This window comes from Hylaeus volcanicus, chromosome 6 (assembly GCF_026283585.1).
Source record: "Hylaeus volcanicus isolate JK05 chromosome 6, UHH_iyHylVolc1.0_haploid, whole genome shotgun sequence".
Classification (NCBI taxonomy): Eukaryota; Metazoa; Arthropoda; class Insecta; order Hymenoptera; family Colletidae; genus Hylaeus; species Hylaeus volcanicus.
Window position 1 is genome coordinate 10,956,356 of NC_071981.1, and position 23,746 is coordinate 10,980,101.

The 23,746-nt window shown below is 37.6% G+C and overlaps 1 protein-coding gene and 1 long non-coding RNA gene across 13 annotated transcripts in view; one reads left to right on the forward strand and one right to left on the reverse strand.

The window, feature by feature from the left end:
• LOC128878821 (protein abrupt) overlaps nucleotides 1–23,746 on the forward strand; it is a 145,252-nt gene that overhangs the window by 43,357 nt on the left and 78,149 nt on the right. The window lies entirely within an intron of this gene.
• Nucleotides 17,981–23,091, reverse strand: LOC128878823 (uncharacterized). 4 transcript variants are annotated; one of them, XR_008457503.1, is made up of 5 exons: nucleotides 21,340–23,091; nucleotides 21,055–21,200; nucleotides 20,807–20,982; nucleotides 18,679–18,869; nucleotides 17,981–18,607 (listed from the first exon to the last, which is right to left on the reverse strand). It is a non-coding gene; the product is annotated as an uncharacterized LOC128878823 (long non-coding RNA). The 4 variants fall into 4 exon arrangements; XR_008457501.1 differs by lacking the exons at nucleotides 17,981–18,607; nucleotides 18,679–18,869 and adding an exon at nucleotides 18,877–20,669 and having other exon boundaries at nucleotides 21,340–21,524; nucleotides 22,016–23,091; XR_008457502.1 differs by having other exon boundaries at nucleotides 17,981–18,869.

A 23,746-nucleotide genomic window follows, 5' to 3' on the forward strand; every position in this document is an offset into this window, starting at 1 on the left:
ACAGTTCCCATTTTCTGTGTGGCTGTCCGGGTGCAAATTAGCGTAACATGTAGGAGAAGGAGTTTTTATCGATCATGGTTAGGTATGGTATAAATTGGATATAGGGGTTCATTACCGGTCACAAATTTGTATAGCGATATCTATAGAACTCAATATACATATATCGATACATGTATAACTTTCAGAGATACTGGACAACAAATATCTGAAGAATTCTTATTGAAATACAAGTTTCAATCGATGAATTAAAGATAAATAGTCGTTTATCGGTTATTTGTTAATAAAGATTATGATTTGAACTTTAGAATTAAATATTTTACAATGAACAAATAAAAAATTTACTCCTGTAGGAATCTTAAATTTTTATGATTTTTACCAGAAATTGGTAAATATACTTTTTGATGTTATAAATACGATGATTATAGGTCTTGCAAGCAATGTACAGTTGTACCCACACATACATATGTATATGTAGGATCAATTAAAGTAGAGTTGCGTGATGTTGCTGTAATATAATGAACACAGATGCTTACGGATAAAGCAAAGTTTAATAAAAAAGATAAAAATAATATACAATGGAATACGGTGGTAAGTCTTTACGGTTCGCTTCCTAGGTTCACACTACCCGTTTTCCTTTTTCCGAAAGGAAAATTCGATACAACATTCACATTTGTATTCCATCCATTCGCACTTTCATTCTTTTTTCTCTCTCTCATTCATACCCTAACGACGCCTAGGTAGTCGCGATGCGACGCCCTTGCTTCGACCTAAAGTTTTCCCTTTCTTTTTTGGAAACAATTTTGGGATTCTATATACATTCATATGTATATATAATATTTTTATTATTAATTATGATTTATTAATATCTAATATGTTTCTCATACATAATGTTCCCTGCTGGACCTTCATTTGTTTTTTAAATCTTCAAGATTGTATACAAATTCTAAATTATCCAAATGGCCATAAAAATGATCGGTTTACGCAATAATAACGTTCGTGCACACAATGCATCAGATGCAAGTATAAATTTCGGACGGACGATTTCCATGGTGGTTCCGAGGGCGGAAACGGCCAATTACGAGCCCGCAGCAGGAGTAAGAGTTCAGAAGGGACTTCCGTCTCGATTTGCATAATAACGCGCCATCGAAGTCGACAATCTTGTACTACCTCCTCGACCAAAGGACTATCGATCAGTTGGATGTGTCGTCGCGATGTCGTCAATCGCGGCCACCTATCTCTTCCCGCAAACTCGTTTCCTCGAGCCCCCTCCCCACGTCGACCTTCTCATCATCGCCTCCCGAGGAGGCCACGCTCTATAAATCGTCCTCCTAGATGAAACATTCTGGCGAGGTCAGTGGGATCAATAGATGGCGCGGAAAAGATTCGTCTGATCGACGCTTGGAAAGCTTTTCGCTTTGGTGGACGGGTTAGGTCATCAGCTTCTTCTGTTGCATTGTCTGAACCGGTTTCTGACTTCCCCGACTCGAGATTGTTATCTAATAAAAATTCGTGAAAGGGCGCGTAATGTTTAAGATTTATTTTTTAATCCCTTAAGTGAAAATGACGGTTGTGTGATACTAGCAGGTCACTTTATGAAAGCTCATAAATAATTAAGAGTTCTGACTTCATTTTCAATAGTTTCATAGTTTTACATTTATATAAATAATTCCATCGAAACCGAAATATTTTAGTTTTATCATGTATTAATTCTGTGCACAAAGTCGTGCTACATAAAAATTCATCTGCACACGCACGTTTCTTTGAAAGCGAATCGTAAGTGCAGGGGTATAATAAAGATAAATGATATAGATTAAGAAAAATGTTAGATTGTAGAGACGACGACTAAAGAGCACCTAGGAACGAACAATTTTTCCTTTGACACCAGCTTTACGGAGATTTCTTATCAGATTTCTATTTCTAAAATAATGCTGTAGTAAGCGAAGTCGATTTACTAAAATTAATTAAGTTGCTTAGACAAAAATGAATGTTGATATATGCTTGTCTCTTTATATGAATAAAAGTCAGCATAAGTGGTTGGCGAAAAGCGTAAACGATTTCTGTAAAACCTTGTGAAGTTTGGAATAGATCAAAGTGACCGTACTCCGAAAATTTAGAAAATTTAAAATAAAAAACGAATTGAAAGTATCTATCAACTAGCGAGTTCGTGTCTAACAGTCAATGTTCATACAGAAAATTTTGTGCAGTGGGTTGCATTTCCACCAATCCGTTGCCCGAGTGTCACGGATAAGTATTTTCTCTCGACGACTGACATTGATCATTGTTCCGTAGCCAGTGAGAAGTTGACGGTAGAAGATGCGCGACCGACTTTCTAATTGACGCGTACCGCTAATTGATTTTAAGTATTGGGAGCGGTACTCGAGTCGAGTTAATAACGCGCCAACACTGGACAATTCCTGCCCGTGCTTGCGTCACGACGCCATTGCAAACGCCGCGAGACTATCGGCATCAGTGTCGCGGCGTTTAAATTTTAAATATGTCACGCGAACAACGTAATAAAAAAGTCAAGTATCTCGTAGAACTCGCCTGACATTAGTTCAGGACGCGTTAAATTTTCTTGCTTTTAATCGTCAAAATTTGAAATTACAATTAAAAAAGAAAAAAGAATTTATCCTGCGTCTTTTTGGATATTTCTCCGTATAGTTTGAAAGTATTTTTTTTTTAAATTAGGGGAGGTACTCCAAGATATAAAAAAAAATCGAGACTACTGATGTTAGAAGCATTATTTCAACATTATGTCTTAATCTTTTGCAGTCCAAATTTTCTGGTTTCAGTACAGTTCTGTCGAGTCTCAGTCGACATAGGACAACAAAGGGTTAAAATTTGAGTAAAATTGAAAAATTTACAGTTTACCAATATCCAATTTTTCTACATTTTTAAACTCAAGGTAACCCAAGACGCACATCGAGAAATGTAAAAACAAAGGTAATGACAATACTTTCCCTCTGTTAATAACAGCGAGGAAAGTATAAAAAAGCGAGCATTGCGTGACCGCGAAGGTAAAATCTCTTGTATTCGTTAGTATCTACGTTGTTGTAGGTACTTTCACCGGCGTCCCAGCATCGTATTTAATGTTCGCGGACGACGCCGACGCCGCGTTATTATTACTTTGCCGGACTTATCGCGACGAGTAAAACGAGAAGGGAAGGGTTTAACACGTTGAATTACCGCCTGTACAATTGGCGAGGATTAATGGCAGGAACACGCGTTAGGTGGTCAGCGTACAGTTTTGCGTGCACATCGTTTTTTGTATAATATCTAAGCGTATGTAAACATGCAGTTGATCATACGGAAAATCGTCTAACAATCTTGAAAATTAATGTCTATAAAGTACACACTATAACGCGAGTGAAACGATTACGAAGGCAAAATCTGTTGGTCGTCTCTAATGATATTGCTGTTATATCGCAGTCACTGAATAACATTTGGAATAGTGATTCTGGTAATGATATTTTAACGAGTTTTAAGTATTACAATTTATAACTTTTTCTATGAAAGAGATATTAGTAGTAATCTCTTTATCTCATTATCATCTCGATATAGAAAAGGCTAACGCATCCTGTTCACACGATACACTTAATTGCATTGACCTTATTCTAGTTGGAATTGTATCCTATATTCTCCTCGCTTATTAATTACTTAAAAATTGGTATTCTTATTCATACTACACAGCCTTTATAAATAAATCTTAAATTTCTAATCTGAGATCATAACATAAAATTATATACTTTCATTTATTCCTTCTATTCTCTTTGGTCTTCTTTTCTTGCCTCAGGAATTATTTTCATCCACTTAACCCCGGTACCTTTTTCGCATAAAATTGTCTCTACTTCCATTTCTGAGTTCCCCACCCTTTCACATTTTCTTATTAAATATAGAATTGTTTCGCCTTCCTTTTCGCATATTCTGCAGATCCTTCGTTCATCTAAAAGAGATATTAACGAATGAATTTACAGAGGAAACAGAATTGTATTGCAGTTATATTACAGTAATTAAATAACATTTGCAATAATAATTATATAATCATAGTAATGATCTTTTAACGTGGTGGAGGTATTGGAATTTATAATTTTTTCTAAATAAAGTAATTGATTTCTACAAAAGAGATATCAACGAATTAGTCCATAGCGGGGACAGAAATCGCACGAGAAGATAAGCAGTGCGGATGATCAGTATTGTTCGTTTACGGCGCGCTAGTTTTACTTCGATAATATTTTCTTTAAAATGAGGGAATCAAAGGCTGATGAAATGACCTGATATTTTCGCGTGTTAGATATCAGGCGCGTGACGCAACGATAACGAGTCTGGCCGGAACACCTGACAGCCGTGCAACCTTTGATTTATGTGTTAGTGCACCGGTGCAACGATTTACAGCAGCCCCGTTCATTTGACTATCGGTCTAGCAGTTGATGACGAATCACAGAGTTATCGACTACGTCCGCTAATGATATTCGCCGAAATCCGATCGGAGGGCTCTGTACATACTCGGCGTTCTGGCAATAATAAATTTCGATCTGTCCTGGATCGGTAATAAATTGGCTGCAGGCGATAGCCTGCCAGAATCGCCACGACATTCACGAAAAAGAAAAATGTAACTTATCTAAACACATCGCTGTAGTATGAGTTACACTAGTTCTTGTTCCTTTCCTGTTTCGATTTCCATCGATTTTATCAACGTAATCTGGTGATCGATATTGCGAACGGTTGCAGTAATTTTGATATACGAGGTGATGGAAGTCGTACCGATGCAAGTCTCATCTTTTTTCACGATTCGATAACGGTTTTCCTGTAATTAACTTGCATTTACACTGCCATGCCGTTCAGAAGTATGAGGACATTTTCTTTATCCTAATAACTAACTGAAAAGGTTATGAAATCATTGATCAATTTCACTACATCTTATGTATTCTATTTTGTACCATAATTAAAATATATTTTGACCAATAATTTATTAAATGTCTCACCAATAATATTAGAAAGTAATTAAATCATTTTATTTATATATCTACCGCGTACTCTCATAATTGCGCTTGCAAGTCTTGCCTTTCTGGCTATTAATTGATTTTAATTAAATAACAGAATCGATAATAGATTTTTGTTTCGAGTTTCCTCGCATTGGATCGTGATTCTAAATGTTTATATTAGTCTGAAACAGAAGGACCACAATAAAGCAATACAATCATTATAAAATGAAAGAAGACAGCCTTAGAAACCGTCATACGATCGTACGTAACAAAATATAATGCAGTGTAAACGCATCGTATACATTTTTCGTTATTTAACGAATTTAAATAATCAAATTATTCAATGAAATGCTGCTATTGTACATTCAATGAATATTATAATATTTTGTAATTAAAATCACGTTAGGATAATAATTTACATTATATACTACAGCTTTGTTAAAATTAAAAATGGCAAGTGTCTACATACTTTTGAGCGACAATGTATGTGTGTATTGTATATATTGTATATATTCACGTTTTAATGTTTCATCCCAATTACACTGATGATTGCGAAAAAATTGATTTGATTTCAATAAAACCAATGAGATCAATGTATGTTTTAATAAAAGTTTTTTGTTTATATTGATAAACAGTTTACGATTTCGTAACAAATTGATTGTTACATATTGTTGTAAGTGGAGTAAAATAAAATAGAAGTTGAAGACGAGTCTAAAAGATAGATCCAATATTTCTGTATAGACATCCTACAACCGTTTCAAAAGAAATAATTGATTTTCATGTCGCTCCCTTCGCAATGTGTGTAGCGTTTGCGATAACTGTATATAATCTTGAAACAGCAATGACAGTTTTAATCCAAATTGATGCGAAACATGTCCCGGCAATCTGTGCTGAAATCTTTCGAGTTGCGATATGTATCATTGTAGCGAGGATCTGCAACTCCAACGTGTAAAGAGAGAATTAAAATGTGCGGATAATTCCAGTGTTGGTCAAACCCGCGCGAAATAAGCACAAAGTACGGCAACGACGTTTACAGCGATACGAATTAAACTCGTTGAAGATTAATTCCTCAAGTGGACACTACGGTTTAGACGTTGATGCGGTTATCTTGAGCATCGTGACAGCCTCTGAAAGGCGTGTCCTACGGATGTCGATCGCCTAGATGTCGGGAATATTACAGGGAACAGGCTTAACGAGTTCTCGTGGTTAATCAAGCAAGTCGCGTTCCGCTCGACTCCCATTGCTCCGATCGCTCAACGAAAATTCATTGATTCGAGAAAATGCGAGGCAATCGAACCGGGACTATCGTCGTTATAAATTGGATGGATGCTTTCCGGCTGACGGTTCAATGTAATCATCGAGTTCGAATAAAAACATGCGAACAACCAGCAATTATAAGTGTTTTCCTAATAACTGTACTACGAACGGTGTAGGCGTGAGTCGTCGTGTACATAGAAGCAGAAGGACAATGTAGAATGAAGTTTCTTTGTATGACATTTTATTATCGAGGAAGTCGACTTTGAAAATCTTTAGGATATTATTATTTTAGAATTACTATTTTAGTTTAACACATTCACGCCGGCGCTGCTATTTGAGTTTTTCGCCATGGGGCGGCGCGGTGGTACACGCCATCTGATAGATACGGGAGCGCGAGGCGCTGGTGGTACACGCCAACGTGAACGTGTTAATGTACAAATTTTCAAAGGAAGATTTTTCCAATATAAATGATTTCTTTCCTCGCTACAAATTTGTTCGCAACAATTACTTATGTGTAATTAAATTAACTTTTTAGTTGTTTTTAATTTTTATTTTTGAAACTAAACATCTGATGAGTAAATTGTAAATATAAGAAAGCTTCGTCGTGTCGTTCTCTTTAAGATCATATTTTTTTTAAATTAATTTGACGAACGTAAACATTTCTGTGAATCTAATATTCGAGGACGGATATTTCCATCCTTTGCAGTCAAAGAGTTAAGGTCCAGGATTAAGAACTCGGTCCAGGACGCTGAAAACGAGGCCTTTTTTTTACGAATTTTTAAAAATAATGTATTAAGCGGATCTTATGATACTTGCAGGGTCTTTTATTGGATATTTGGTGATAACAAATCATTTTTTTCAATATAAAATTGTACGTGGAAAGTCATGTATGTTTATAGACCCCTCGCCGCCGAAGTTACGAATCTGCGAGGATTCTAGAGCCTTCGTTTTGTGCCTTAAGGGGGTATTATCCTCTAGAAGTTTGTTTTTTCAGTAATTTTTAGGAATTAATTTTGCGAAAACTATCAAACCTACAGTACCACGGTTTTTTTTATGCATAATAAAACATGTTTCAACTAACAACACAAATTTTTATGAAATACTCGATTGAAATCTATACAAGTTATGCGCTGTTATGCAGGTTGTGGCGTGAGACGCTCGTTCAATCGCGGGCGCACAGGCTGTGGCGGTCGTAGTCGTCTGAGACAGAAAAACTAATTTTTTTTTCAATCTATATGAATGTAGTTATCGTCTGAACTAGAATTAAGTAAGTACTCAATTTTGTATCAGAATCGCAGCTGTTTGAAAATTAAAGTTTAATTTTCCCGGAAAATCGTCAACTAAAATATGAGAGCAGGGCTAAAATATTCAAACTATCGGTATAATTCTAGTTCAGACCATAGGTGATGGTGCTCTCGAAATGTGTGTAAAACCAGAAGTCAGTCGGTCCAATAGTTTTTGAGAAAAACGTGCGCCCGACTTGAAAAATGTTGTTTCGAGAAAAACCTGTTTAAAGTTTGCTATTCATTTAGCACTAATACTGGTGAACAGCCTTTAAGCCTCTGTAACTATGAGAGCTCTACGAATTTCAAATTAATATTTTAGAGGCACTTTCTCAAAACTCCAAATGATAAGAAAATGCAAAAAATAAAATCGAATTTTTGAACTTTCTAGACGATAATACCCCCTTAAACAAGAAAACAAACGATTTTGTTGTTTATTATATAATTACATTGTCATAATTACAAGGAAGAAATGCCCCCGATGCAAAACGACGAAAACATCCAGGAGTATCGAAGATGCGACACGTGCTTGAGTGCAGGGAACAGAAAATCATGCTTGCACAATACAACACCCCGCCTAAGCTACACCGTGTGGCAGGGAAAAGGTGCTCCATATTCTATATTTAAAGACGCGCGGAAGGCAGCCGAGAGAGAGACACCACGTGCGTGTGCGTGAGTCCGAGCTCTTATCCTCGCGTATAGTCTGTCACACATGAGCGTTTCCGCTATGTTTACAAAATACAACAGAGTGAGAAACGGGGTGATAATTTTAACGTACACATCCTTTACATCCTTCGCCGTGTAATGTACTTAAGTGCATCTGATTTCGACGCTAACCTTGTCATCAACATTTCCAATTTATGAAAAGACTGGCATACGAACAAATAAATAAATAGATGACGATGAACTCCGAGTTTCGCACAAGCAATGTTTCTTTCGTTTAATCATGTTTCGAGTCGTAGTTTCGGAGTCGTTTTCGAAGTGTACTAACGTTGCAATCGAATTTGCTAAACAAACATATTGGATAAAAAGAATTTATAATTTGTGAGATATATTCGTTAGAAATAAAAAGGGTTTCTGTTTATACAAAAGTTATCCTTTAATATATTTCAAGTGATTGTATCTTGTCTATTATAAATTCTTTGTATATGTCTATTTAATTAATTCGATTGTGGTTACATTCTTTTTACGGCACATATTTATGAAGTTGGACGAGTATGCTCTTGTGTGATAGACTATATATACTCGCGCGGTACTTGCGCTTCTTGTCGTGACCGGTCATTTAAATTTACCAACGATGCGCGCCGTCGCGTCGAGACCCTTCGACTCAATCTTCGCGCTGTAGAGCAGCGTTTCCCAAACTTTCTTCATACATATCACTTTCTTGAGCGTGTATTTATATATACAATTGTATGTATTGATGTACATAGCGTGGTTCACCTAAAGACCGGAATCACTAAAGACTTCCAGAGACCGGAATTTTTGTACACAACATTATTGGTGATGGATACAAACACAGATGGAGTACCTTATTTTTCTACGTACTTTTCTTCAACAGAATACATTTTCTTCATCGGATAGGAATCTTTCTAATCCCTTTAGGAAAAAATACAATTCGTATGAAGCATTTGTTTACATTGGGCGTACGACAAACGTTCGTTGGAACACGGTTTGGGAAACGCTACCTCCGAGGGTGAAGGAGCGAAAGAGGGAATAGAGCGTGCTGGAAATATACGAAACAACGCTTGATCTCATTTGTTTCGGGTTGTGTAATTCAAAGACTGGGTGTAACGAGAACCTCCGCATGGATGGGGGCTGCAAGAGGAAGGGAAAAGGGAGAACCGCGGCGGATGAAATCGGTGGCGTCTATTTTCTACTCGAAGGATCCCCGAGTCGTTCGGTTCGACCATAACACCGTCGAAATTTGAATCATTTCGAAATCCACGAGATAATTTATGAGCGAATGAGCAGGGTTTAGTAGGAGGAAGCGACGGAGTATGTTGTTGGTATTCGCTCCTCTCCGTGGACAGACGCAGCCAGCTGATGCCTCCATTATTTCTGACGAGGCACCCAATATTACTGGGTCGGGAAGTTTTAATGGAACCTTTTTTTTTAAACGTCACTTTTAAATTAATAGGAACACCGTTCTGAAATAATACTCCTGACGCTTGTCTGACCTCGGCTTGTTTGGATAAAGCACATAACTCGACGAACTTGTATTTCACCGCCACGAGTAGACCCGCGAATACCGCCACGAAGTGGCAAGTTGTACATAGGTCGGCTAAGTTATATTGGCAGCTCTCGATTGACATGGTACAATGATGATACATTTAAAGCATTGTACAAGTAGTCCAGTATTCTCTTTTTTTAAGATAGAAATCTATGGTCATGTCGAGTAAAACTAGCATCTAGAGGTTACACGATAATATACGGGATACGGCCGAATAACATGTACTAGCGAGCACGAGATGGTTCCCTATGAAAAAATAAGAACAAAATATGAAATACAATTTGTTCATTTAAAGCTTACTTTTCGGGAAAATCGGGTTTGAAAAATTCTATTCGTACGTATCCCGTTACGGCTGAGTTACGGTTCGTCCAGCATCGTATAACGCGTATCGTGTACGTCATCGTTAGATAGATCAACGAAAAGTGACTGCTTAGACAAATATTAGAAGAAGTCTCGGATTATTATTTATAAACACGATACGCATTATACAATGCTCGACGAACCGTAACTTAAGCGTAACAGCATAGTATGAATAGGATTTTCAAATTCGATTTTCTCGAAAACTAGCTTTAAATGAAACAACTTTAAAAGAAAAGATGTTATTCTATATTTTGTTCTTATTTTTTTCATAGGAAACTACCTCGTTCCCGCTAGTACATGTTATTCGTGCGCACCGTGTATAGCTCGAAAATCAACAATCAATAGTGTTTGGTAAAATTTATATTAGTACTCGAAACATACATAAATATATGCACAGAGTTTTGAAATCGACAGGTATAATACTTTTTGTCCAATTAATATGGAACGCTCTTAATCGATGGTATCATTCGCTCACGGAATATCGACAAAACCGAATGACTACAGTTTAATGGAACTTTATTTTCGAATACCTTGCTTATCAATGAAATCCTAGTTAGCACCGGAAGTCATATACATCACAGGTTTATCGATGATCCGATGATAGGACAATCGCGCCGGTATCGCACGATACGAAATGTTTTCCTTCTTTCTATATTATTCTTGGAATCAACCGAGATAACCGAGCACTACCGTCCAATCAAATCTTGGTTCTTTCGCCTCGTAACGTCACGGCTGTTTACGATTAGGTACGTCATGTCTAACACACCCACGTATGCGTGGCAAGAACCGCGTCGCATATAATGGGAGGGGAATAACGATTCTCACCAGTCCGAGTAACGATTCGACAGAAATTTACGACCGCACTATACCCGCCTAACAGTCGAATATAACCGCGTAATTGTACGGTTCAACGTATCCCGATGTACGCCATCTGTCCCTGGACAGAAAAACGCCTCGTTACTTATTGCGATCTCGTTTCGAACTTGCCCACCGCTACCTCTTCGCCACGCTACCATTTTCAGCTCGTGGTGGCGATGAATCACGGGTGTTCGCCAGCGTGGTGTATTTTACTGTTGAGACGTGGTGCACGTGCAGGCCTCGTAGTATGCCCGCGAAGTCGCATGAAAACTAATAATAAGTAATGAGCGATTAAGTAACATCAGACTTGTAAGTGTTGCTCGTTTGCACTTACGGTGCGAAATGAAGTGCGTTTACATTGCTTGAAGCATATCAATTCAACGAATGTCTGAAATGAATGTCGGTGTGGTGTTTAACGCTTCACATGCTGTATATTATTAATACTATTATAACGTCGTTCGCCGCTAATTGCAGCATAGGGTTTCCTATTACAACGAAGCTCCCTTTTCTGGCCTGTTCGTGATGACACATGTGGGTTTCTTCTGAGGGGTACTCCTTTTTCTGAGCCAAAAAGTAGATTTCTTTTTATATTCCTGTTGTTTCAAATATTTCTACCAAAATGTATTTAAAAAATTTCAAACATTGTTCAGGGACTCAATCACGTTAATATTTTGAGCCGATTCCACGCGACGTGGAATACCTATTGTTCGTAAGTTCGACAAAAATTGAGCAGGACAGTTGTAAATTTAACTGAATCTTGTATATACATACACATATAAACGTACCCAATTTCAAAAATTTATGTAAAGTACTTTGGCCTTGAAAATCCCCTTGAGATCATACGAAGTACCATCATAGGATGCTATTTAAGCTTACCTAAACCTTACTTTCTCGGAAAATAATATAAAACGAAACATAACGAGAGATTTAGGGAAAGTTGATCGAGGCATGGAAGGTAAAGGATCTTAAAACGTATTTAAATGCGGAATAGATTAGAAGAGAACGTACCGAAGGGAATTGTAGTGGTGAAATGTGTGTTATGATAAGAAGTACACGGATAGAAATGATTAGAAGCGAGTGGGCTTCGGTGGAATGGTGAGAAATGTTAAGTAGTAAATACAGATCTGGCTGAAGAAGTAAATAGCGGGGGGGGGGGGGGATCCACAGTGTTCCATAGATGTTGAAGCAGAGATGACAAACTTTTATTTGAATAATCGATGACGACGTTAAGAATTTCTTCTAATAATATGTAATTTTGTATTCGCTCCAAGACTAATAAAATTTACATTTATTTCACATTCCTTCCATTACAGAAGTACAACAGAAAAGAAAGAAAGTCTTTCGATTTAGTATTCTACTCAAAGTCGAAGCGACAATTGTCAATAATCGGAATGCATTGAAAAATAAAGATAGACCATGAACAAATTAGAGAAGGTTACACAATAACAGTGTATTCCACGAACTTTGATCACCTGAACATCTTCGTTATTTGTAACAATAAGCGAAAATGTTTCGTACAAAATTTGTTAAGTTTGAATAGATAAATCATTTGGCATGAACGATTTTTCTACAGTTGGAGTCATACAAGAGATAGGATTGTAGATTTTTTTTTTTTTCAATGGTATGATCTATTATTTATGGTTAATGTTGATAGAATGACATATTTTGAATACAAAATAATAAGGTATATTTGATCGTTTCAAAAATTTGTGACTTTGAACACTGAAGGATATTGAATATCGATCCACAGTATATTACTTAACGAAAATGAAAAAACTGGAAACTCAATTATTTTTAAATTCCGACTAAATAGATTCGAATGATTAAAATTCGTGGGACATTCTGTGCAAAGATGATGCATTTATTGTACCGATTAACACAGAAGCAGATGGACGACGTTCCTCAAAATTTCGTCGCGTGATCTCGTATCTCGAAAGCTTGAGAACGTATCGATACTCATAAAGCTTGGTGGTAAGGGCGGGCTCCTATTGGCTGAACGAGTAAGAAACGCAAATGCGCCACACATTAAGAGGCGCGCGTGCCTTAATGTACGCGTACGTGCCGCGTAAGTGGATCCATACGAACCAGCTGTAAAGGAAAACAAGCCTCGATTTCATGACGTTACCTCGGATATACGGCGTCATTTAACCCCTCTAACCCGCGGTACTTCCTTCGACGGAGAGTCCATTAATGGGCCGTGGCTAAGGCTCGAGCGACGTTAGGATTAGAAAGACGATAGACCTGGCTCTTGTCCTAATTTCCTGTCATTTGGTTTTTTTTCCTTTCGTCTCCGATCTCTTTGAGTTCACTCCGCCTCTGGTGAGCCTCGGCATTCAACGTATACGTATGGTCGATGATCGAGGATATCGAGATACGTATACCGTTGCTGGAATTAATTAGAAATACTTGTAATCTGGCAACGATGATTTTTTTTAGTCGTAGGTTGATCTTGCATGCGTGGCTCGATACTAGAATTTGTACACCATCACATTGTTATTCTACCATCTCCGTGTTTAACTTGCGCAGTATTTATTTTTATAATAACATTCATATATAACGGTGAGCATTAACTGTTGTAAGAATTTGGTATGAATTATATTTTCATCGATACAATGCAAGTTACGATTATTGGTATTCTGAATGTTTTTATTAGGATTGTTCCACTTATTCATGAAGTTAGAAATAGGGATTAATTAGGGGGTAATTTCATGTAGCATCTTGCAAAATCTTCAACAGGAAATAGGAAACGAAAAGAAGTATCGTAGGATTCATAAACTTGGCAAGATAATTGTTGATCTATAGTATTTTTTCAGAGCTGTCGGTATTATCTTTGGTATTTTACGTCAAATACAAAATCGTCAATGCTAGAAAAATAAACACATCTATTATCAGAAAATTTCTTCAAAAAATCAGAATAATATACAAGGTGAAGCAGCTAACCTGTTACAGAGCGATAATGCCCAAACTATTGTCGATAAAAAAAAAACCCTTCGGGTAAAAGTTAGAAGATTCAAATGGCAATGTAAAAGTTATTGCCATTTTTTATTAAATGGAACGAGAGAATTTTTTCGCATTCTGATTGCTGGCCTTGAGACGAATTCATTGATCTATAATACAAGCTCATTTTTTAAGGTTGAAATCAGCAAGGATAAAGCATCTACATTCTTTTTTCTCCTTCTTGGGAAAGAATATGAAATATATGTATTTGAAGATATGTCCCTTCCCTTGATGACATCCTCTAAAAAGAAGTTATGTAATTTTTTGCCAGTATCGGTATAATTTTTATAAAAATACAGAGAAAATGCGCCACGAAAAATAATCACATGCTCGACAGAAGAGAAATACATTTCACCACACGGCTTGTTTAATTAAACAGTGAAAAGAAATAATGGCATTTCCAAAAATAATCACGTAAGCAACATCGTTTTAATTAGCCAATGTGTACTTTTGCTCGGACAAAGACAGTTCCGAACGACGTGTTTCGCTATTTCTTTTTCTCGTACAGTCATGGTCGGGGATCGTGATATACCGTTTGCTGGAATTAATTAGAAATACATGTAATCCGGTAACCATGAGTTTTTTCTGTCGTGGGTCGATCGTGCGTGCGCGGTCGCGTCGGATAACTGCAATCGCGCGGTTCGTTAAGACGTCTGGCTGCATTCAATGATGAATAACTAGAATTTCTTTTTCCGTCGGGTATTCGGCGGCATGTAACGATTGTAAATTTTATGCGCGACCTTTGCTCGATCGCCGCGGGTTCGCATTAAAAATAAATTAAGAAGCGAGATATCGAGAATGATATCGGATACTGAGCCTTTCTATTCAGGTCCCGAGAAACGTGTAATTAGCCGTCGTAAAGAACTCGTAACCGACGAGTCCTCGATTTTAGCGTCGATATTATCGAAATTGCTGAAAGTAATTATTCGGTAACCGGATACTTTTCAAATAACGTTTAAGAACACGAGTAACTCGTATGCGTGTCCTTCATGTATTCACGACGGTGTAGCGTGCGAATATTTAAAAAATCAATGTTTGGTCACAAGACCCCGCTTTTCAGGAAAATAAATATCTGGTATGATACCAAAGTTAGCAGTGCAAACGGTATAACACATACCTTACTTGATTTTGTTAAGCTATACTCTATTTTATTAAATTTTATAAAATGCCGTGGAATTTGAGCTGAATCGTTTGCGCTAAGTTCTAGATTTACCGAATCGGTCAATTTAAACCATGTATGCTATATATTTTTCTCTAAAATTACTGAATTATCAACAAGGCTTTTGTTGCATTGTTTGTTACCAATTATTGAAATAGGAAAATAATTATATTTCAAATGATTTGTCTTTCCCTCTTTTAATTTCAAGGATATAGCAGTATACATTGACAGTTGGCAGTTCTTAGTAACTTCGGTTTAAGTTAACCAGTTTTAGTTAATTTTAGATAGTAACTTTACCAACGCATTCATCAAGGATCATGCGAGTGTAATGATAATATATACTTACGTATCTTTAACCTCTTGAGGGATATTTACACATATGTGCACGTTTGCTTTTAGTAATTAAAAGATATACTGTATTAAAGTCTGTCAGCATATGTCATGCTTTGGTTTGTATGTATCTAATTAAAATAAAAAAAAAAATTAATTTAAAATTCGTCCCTCAAGTTGAATCTTAAGGGTGGAATTGCTTTGTTCTGTGCCATTAAATCGAATTTTCGTTTTTTTTGACAGAATCTCCTTATTATTTGGGATATGTCAGATTTCTTTGTGAAATAAATTGTAAAAATTACCAAATGTACTTTAAAACATACTTAAAATAATTTCAAAGTTACAAAAACTTTACATAAATTCTTTCCAATAAAAAAAATATCCCCAGAAACACTTAATATTGGCCTCCTAATGTGGTTTCCCTCCTTAAGGCAGAAACTTCTTCATGGAGACCGAGTTCCAAGAGTATGGAGGGTGTCCGAATCATCAGTAATCAAGAAACAATTTCTTTCTCGAGGGAATGAAATAAAATTCACGCAATGTAGAACTGAAAATGGATTCGTTGGTACTTAGCGTATCTAGTGTCTTTAATCTGGAGTGGCGTCGAATTTTTGGTCAAAGACTCGTAGCCGACGTCAAATTTAGACAGCCGTAGTACATCTGTCGACTATAATATCCATTGACTCCGTCCTCGTAAATACCCCGCGCCGGTACGACGAAGAATATGCGTGTTGCTGCTCGCTAGTCTTAAAATAAGACCGGCCACCGCACCGTAATAAATTCTGCGTGCCTCCTCCTCGCGCGTATCGTGCGTGCGTGTCTCGAAGTGTCAGCCAAGAAAGAGGGAAGAAGAGCGATGGTGGAAAGGAAAACGAAAAACAAGCGCGGGTGAGCGAGCGAGCCGGAGTGGAAAAGAATAAAGTGACTCACAAGGGGGGTCGAAAAGACACGAAGCCGCAAACACTGTTGCCCCGAGTGCGCACCAGAAGCACGCCGCGAGTAGCTTATAAATCCGCTCGGCAGAAGATCCTGCTATATATGTTACGATGTAATTCAAGAATTCGGCTGCTCGAGCCCACGGTGACGACACTCGCCACCGGAACACGACATTCGGAGAAAGCTGCTAGGACGCGCGCGCACTATGCTCGTGTATTCGAATAGAGATGGATAAGGGTGAAATAAATTGCTTCGGAAGTTTCAGTTTTGGTTACTTTAGCGTGAGGCTGTCTTCCAAATGATTAAATGGGTTTTAAAGAACTTTGTTGTATCCCTGTTACAGCCAACGTGAGCATGAACATGGACAAAAACGTTGTTGTTTGCAGGAAATGTAAAATAAAAATGTGTTATTTGGAATATAGATGTTTCGAAAATAAGGTATCATGTCAATATTGTGGGCCTCTTCATACATAATTTAAAGAAAAGGAGTGATTCGATAATTATTGTATAGTTATTATATATATATAATTACATTATATATTTACAAGATTTATAATTTTTCATAGTAATTCAACTATTGACGCCCTCTATGACTTGATGACATTTTTAGTGAGTTTTTACCATTGTTTGTCACAAGCCAAACACTTTTCGTGTTTAACATTTTGTACTACCTTCACTTCTTGTTGAAACTGAACAACCATTTCACCCGCAACTCTAAGAGTAGTTTTCACACATTGAACAGGAATAGCCATTCGGCATATGGTTCAATTACTTTCCGGTCAACTATAAGTATTATTATACTACATATTTACAAAGTAAGTAATTTGGATCCAAAATATTCAGACTAGAATCCATGTTACGTTTAGTTTTAAATGCGACTTTTTTGCAACGCTTACATTGTTCCCCTGTCATTTACGATTATTTTCAACGACAGAAAATCTTGATATAACTCTTTGTTGTCTCGCGAAACGTTCTCCAATTGCAGCGTGCAATTATCGTCGGTGAACACACGAGGACCACCTTTGTTCCCAGCTTTCTTTCGTCACTGAGTCACTCTCTCAACCCGGTTTTTTTCCTGAATGACAAGTAAAGGACTCGTCACATTCGAGCGTTAAGAATATCTACACAACCGTTGCTTTCTTTATTTCTTTCTTTCTTAATTAGTTTCTTTTATTTCGTTGACTTTTTTCCGGAAAGTTATCGTGCGGAGCATCGATTTGTCTATTTCACGACTCGTTTCCTCGGTTTCTGAAAGTTCGGCTGAATCACTTTCGTGGCAACGCACTCTGCCACGTTGCGCGGCATTTTTCTTTTCAAACTTGAAATTTATTTAAAATTATAGAAAAACGCGTTCTATTATCGAATAGTACTAAAACAAACTCTATTACTTATCTTTCAAGTAAAACTTGAATGTCTCAATAAATATATAACGCACAAAAAGCTTCAGTTTAACATACGAACAAAATATTGTTCATTTTACGACCTGAGGCATAAGGAAGTTCATTAATAAAAGAACAATATTACCGTAAGCATTTTCCTTATCTCATTATACATGTCTGTCTCCTCCGAGAGTTTGCACGCTCCAGTTTCAGAAACGCTGCTTTATTGCATAATAAAGGAAAACCAATAAAAACAATTCTTACAAAGTTTATTGAAGAAGTTTTACAAGGTTACCTACAAGTTTTCACACTGGAACAACAAAAGTTTAGTTTGAATAATAATTAAAGTCATTCACGGGCTGTCCATTGGGAGAGCGTCCGTGTGAAAAGTATTTAACATTTTATTTTCGAATTTTAAAATTCATGTAACTCCATGCTTTCTTTATACGTATCTTTCATACTTTAAGTACACTTCCTTTCTAACCTATCGTTCAGCTTTATGAATAATATAATTAATATAAACAATCAGGAAATCATTTCTTCATGAAAGTGCTAAACAAAATTTATGTAATGGAAAGTTAACTTGAAGAATTCCATTCAAAGCTTTGTCACCGTGTTTTCACTGCCATAATCGAACCTCTGGTATCCAGGGGTGTTCGTCTCATCTCGCGTTCGCGCCAATCAATAAATTGATCGTCAAACTGATCGTCGTTTTTCATTCCAAACCCGATTATTCATTCCCCAGCGTTACTTTACTATTACAACACGCGTTGCTACTAGACCGCTGGGGTATCTTACCAGGAAATCTTATCGAAGGTGGCCGGAATGGTGCGGGTCTACGTTAAACGTAGCCTCTCGATTAAACCGTTCGGTTCTTGCGCGATCGAGACGGATAAATCAAACTTACCAGCTGCGCGTGTACCTGTGGCTTGTAAACCAATTATAGGATTTCTTGTTCTGACATATGAACTGAATATCAAAACCGGAGCTATACGCGTACTACCGATCGTAAACGTTTGTCCGCCCATGGTGAAAATGGCCTGTTTCACGCGAGGTCTTTCGCAGTTATAATAATTGAAATTGTAGAGTAGCGGAGACCTGTAGGATGAAAAGTTCATTTATAACTTTGGATAGGATGATATCGCGATATGACGCTATCGATTTGAGAAAAACAAGTGAGAAATAAAAACGCATTATGAATATTGTACAGTCACGGAAAATATGAAGGAAAGATATAATATTATTATGAATATTTCATAAAATCGAATATCACACAATGAACGTTTAAAAATGTCCATCTTTAAATGGTAGTATTCGATCGTAATAACGATAAAAATATGCTGGTATATACGATAAAATAGCTGCTGTACCTCTGAAGTTTCTGTATAGGACTAAATAAAAATTGATATTTCTTTATCTTTGCCGCTATCAATGCCTAGAAGCGATTTCGTGATAGTAATAAGCATTGTCAATAACGCCGAACCCGCCAATCATTCGAGGCGTGCCGTATTATTCCGCCTCAGACCGTGACATCCCAAATACCGTGAATATCTCCAGGCTCGACTCGCGTGTAATCGTCGAAGAAACCAGAAATACATATTCCGAATCTCTAATCTCTCGATAATTCCCGCGCCAGGCTCCCCGAGGTTGGCCGAGTAATTGATAGTTACCGTAGGAAAATACTGTTATTCCCAGCTTAATCTGCCCGACCGATCTTCGCGCATTTTAAATTCACGCCGCCGTACACGCGTATATACATATATCCATTTCGGATCGAGACGACGGCTCCGATTCGAGTGTATGGGATAAATCACTGCTACGTTCTCCGTAATGGCGCACGTAGGTGCCACAGCGTGGGGTACACCTAGCGCCGTCGTGTTTAAATACGGTACCATCGAACATGTTTCCACGCATACGCCCGCGAAGCGCACGCACTCATGCACCCGATCACCCATGCGGAGGACTCGTTTCTCTAGGCTGGCGTCAGATGGAAATTACCGATCCGATATGCAAATAGCCGCGGCGACCACTAATGCGCGGTTAACGGTAACGTTATTAACGGATCGTTACACGATGTCCGCGCGACGTAGGTGTGCGCCGAGCGTAATTATACGTGCACGCGTCCATTTCACGCTTGTCTACGGCGCGGGTGTCCGAACGCGAAACGCCCGAGGAAATCGAGGGAAATTTATGAGGAGACGTGCTCGATCAGCGGTTCGGGATAAGGTAACGCGTTCGGACGTGGCTTAGAGAGTGGTTCACTTATTAACCCTTACCGGGCGTCGATGCTTTATACCTGACTTGCCGCTAGGTCCTCGCTTTACCTGATGCGTACATGAAAAATAGCGTACTAACACTACTTCGTACGAAAGAACATTATTGTTTATTTCTTGAACGGAATGAACACTTCGTGTATTAACACTAAAGCTTCCGGGTTCGAAGCATATCCGATCTACATACAATTTTATATCTTTGTAATTAGAGAGAGAAGAAGAAAACTAATTTAACGATCAAATTAATTCTGTATTACGATAATTGTCTTCAAATATTCCTGTAAAAGAATTGTTAACACTTGACCTACCGACACTTCATGTATTCCTACCGTGACTGGTAACATGACATTTTGGATACTAGTACATGTGATATCCAACGAGATTTTTATAAGTACAGTAAATATTAGTATTATTTGTATATTTTGTAAACAGAGATTTAATATTTGTCAAACACAATCGTACAAGACTTATGTATTTAATATGCGAGCGAGAAGGAAAATCTGGTCCTGGCAAAAAATCTTATTTGTTTATAAAACAGAAAGCCCTATCAGAACGAAATATCATTCGAGCTATAGATTTACTCTTCGAATTCTTAACTCTAGGATCTTCTTGTCAGTTCGATGTGCTAGAAATATGTCAAAATATTCTTATCAGTCTTTTACTGTCATCATCGAATTTATTATACTTGAAAAAAATAGGATGATTTAGAGACTCTAGTTAAGAGAATGACCCGAGCCGTTTATAATAATAAATATGAATCACCTCTCGAAGAGGAAGCGTCACCAAGATCATTTCGCCGTACGCTCTTCCAGCACGGTGACCATTTTTAAATCACGACCGACACAGCCTCCCTTTTCTCCGTTCCGAGCGATTCTTAATCCCACGTAATGACCGAATTTTATTTCCAGTTCGGAGTCTCGAATGCGCATTGCATCCTCCTGCGGGTGTCTTCATATTTTAAAATATCTTGCCTCCCACTGGCTGGCTGGTACATCTAAATATATACTTACCGCGCGCGTTGGTGCTCGTGTCAATTTGCAGGGCAACACGGAATGCAAGACGAGAACTCAACGAACGCTGGACTTTTCTCTGTACGCGCGTTACGCGCGACGTCGGATAGGTCCGCGCTGACAAAGAAAGTTCGACGATCGATACACTTTAAAAAAAATCGGAAATTTTACACAAATAAAGCACATTACATTATATTCTCCTAAAAAACGATTATATACTTTTGCCAGTGTTAGGAAATGAGTGTAGGGATGAAAACATTGGATTTAGGCAAAAGTTATATTCACCTGCTTATCAAAAGGATGTATTTTTGTTTAGAATTCAAAGTCCATTCTGCCCACTCAAATTTAAGTAAAAATGCTTAAAGAAAATTAAAGAGTCGAATTTATATTTGCTCGAATTTCATTGGGAGGATATTAAAATTATATACGATACAAAGAAATTCTGATTTTTCATATTTTTGCTAATGTCCCTGAAATATAGAAGACATTAAATTGCACATAATCAAATCTCACTTGTAACTACGGAGAAAGGTTCCACGCAATGCTGCTATTAAGACACTAACATACTTTATAACTTGTTAATTTGGAGCTCCTGAAAAAAGGAGCCCACCCAAACAGCAGTGCACATTTCGTTAGACACAAAAGGGAGGATCCATAAAATTGTTGTTCTTCTAACAGGTTACAATTGTGCTTGACGATTATTACACGTAGCAATTATTCTTCTATCATTTTTTTTACATTCATAACTCATTTTTTTTACATACATTATTCTTCTATCATTTTTTTTACATTCATAACTTTCTTTTAAACAGGAATATTTACCCGCCATTTTGTTACATTAAAGTATCAACATAGTAATGAATCAGATTGCTTTGAAATTTGGTTGTACATGTTGGAATGTATGACCGAGGGAAGATTAAAAGTTATACGGTTTTTCTTTATACATAAATGGTGAGTTTACCTTAGAAAGGCACAGAATTCATTTCATCGCCTAATATTACCCAGCTCCGGTGAGAACTATTCGGATGACCCAATATAATATCCTCGACGTAACACGTACCTCTCTCTCTCTCTGGCTGTAATAAGCCTTCGTGTTCTCGTTTTTCGTTAATGCGGCGTCTATGCACACGGTGCACTCGCATTACGCTTAATGTCGCACGACCGGGGCAGCCAGTTGGTCGTGGTCGCACTCGCAGTCGGCGCACATGCGGCCAGCAAATTATCGTCGGTATATTATTGTGCTGCGTACGCGTATAATGCGACTTGCGTCCTCTTTCGACGTTCCCTCGTCTCCCTCTTCATCTCCCTGTTTTTCGCTCCGTCTTGTTTTTCTTCTTCTCTGTTTGCTCCCCTTCCGTCGGTCGCGACCGTGCGCGTACAGACGAGCGAAAATGACGACGGTCGCGCGTGTACCGGGACACATTATACCTCCCGTGTATTTTTATCAACGGAAGTGCGTAGTTGTACGCGCGCATTCCTGCACAGCCTGCGCCTGGAAAAGCGACGCAGAAGTGGAGAGGGCAGAGCGTGAAACGCCGGCGTGTAAGTACATTTGTATATGTACATACGTGTACGTATGATTTCTCGTTCCCGCCATTGTCGCCGACGTGCGACGATAGAAGCATAACCGATCATGGGAACTTTTTCTTCCCTGATCAACTTTTTCGTTTCTTTCGGCCTTCGACGGTATTCCACGGTCCTACTTCTCGTTTTAACGACTCGCCTCTCAATTGGTCCTATCAGACCGCTTCGATACAGTCAACCTTCCTGCCACGTTCTCCTGTATTCAATTATTAGATCATTTTATAGTAAAATTCTGATTATCGGGCATGTTCGAGAATTCGGTTGTGCCGGGTTATTGAACGGTATTTATAATGCAGGGAAAACGGAGATGACAATTTAAAACAATTATCACAGTCGATATAGTATTTCAGTTTATTAAGAGAAATAAATAGAATAGTGAACTTGCAAATAATACATAAATGATATCAATTTTCTGCGTCTGTTTCCATTGTCTAAACATTACAATCCATAATCATGTAGCAGTGCTGATTAACATACAATTACATATTTGATCACCTGATCAGTTAATTAAAACATAATTTGAAATTAACTTCAATTTTAATTGTCGACAGCCGATTTCAACTGAAATGAACCTTCAATTCGATTTAAAATCGATTTTCAATTGAAATTAAATTCAATTGTCGTACATAAGTGCGGATCAATTGTCAATTGTCAATTGAATTAAATCTTACCCGATACTGCCATGTAGGAAACAACGCCTCGCAAACGAATGGCTGTTGTGTGAAGTATAACTCGCAATGATTGTCAAATGTCGTTTGAAAAGGATGATTACGGTCGAGCTTTACGGATTTCATTATCGGAATTTTATTATACCACGATTTTGTGTTTTACTATTAGGCAACATTCAATGCACACGGTTATCATACAATACTGTCTGTGAGAATACATGTTGTCTTACCTCTTGTGTCGATAACCGGATATCAATTCCTATGTTTTCAAATAATTGACTTTCCATTCTTGTAAAAATATCGCAAAACTGTTTTCGCTAATTTTTCATTGACGTAAGTCTCAACTTTTTCTCTTACTTCCTAATGCTAAAGTTTAACTTAAGTTCAACAATTAAATTCTCATTCCTGTCTAGTGTATGATGAGGCAAAAATGTCAAAGT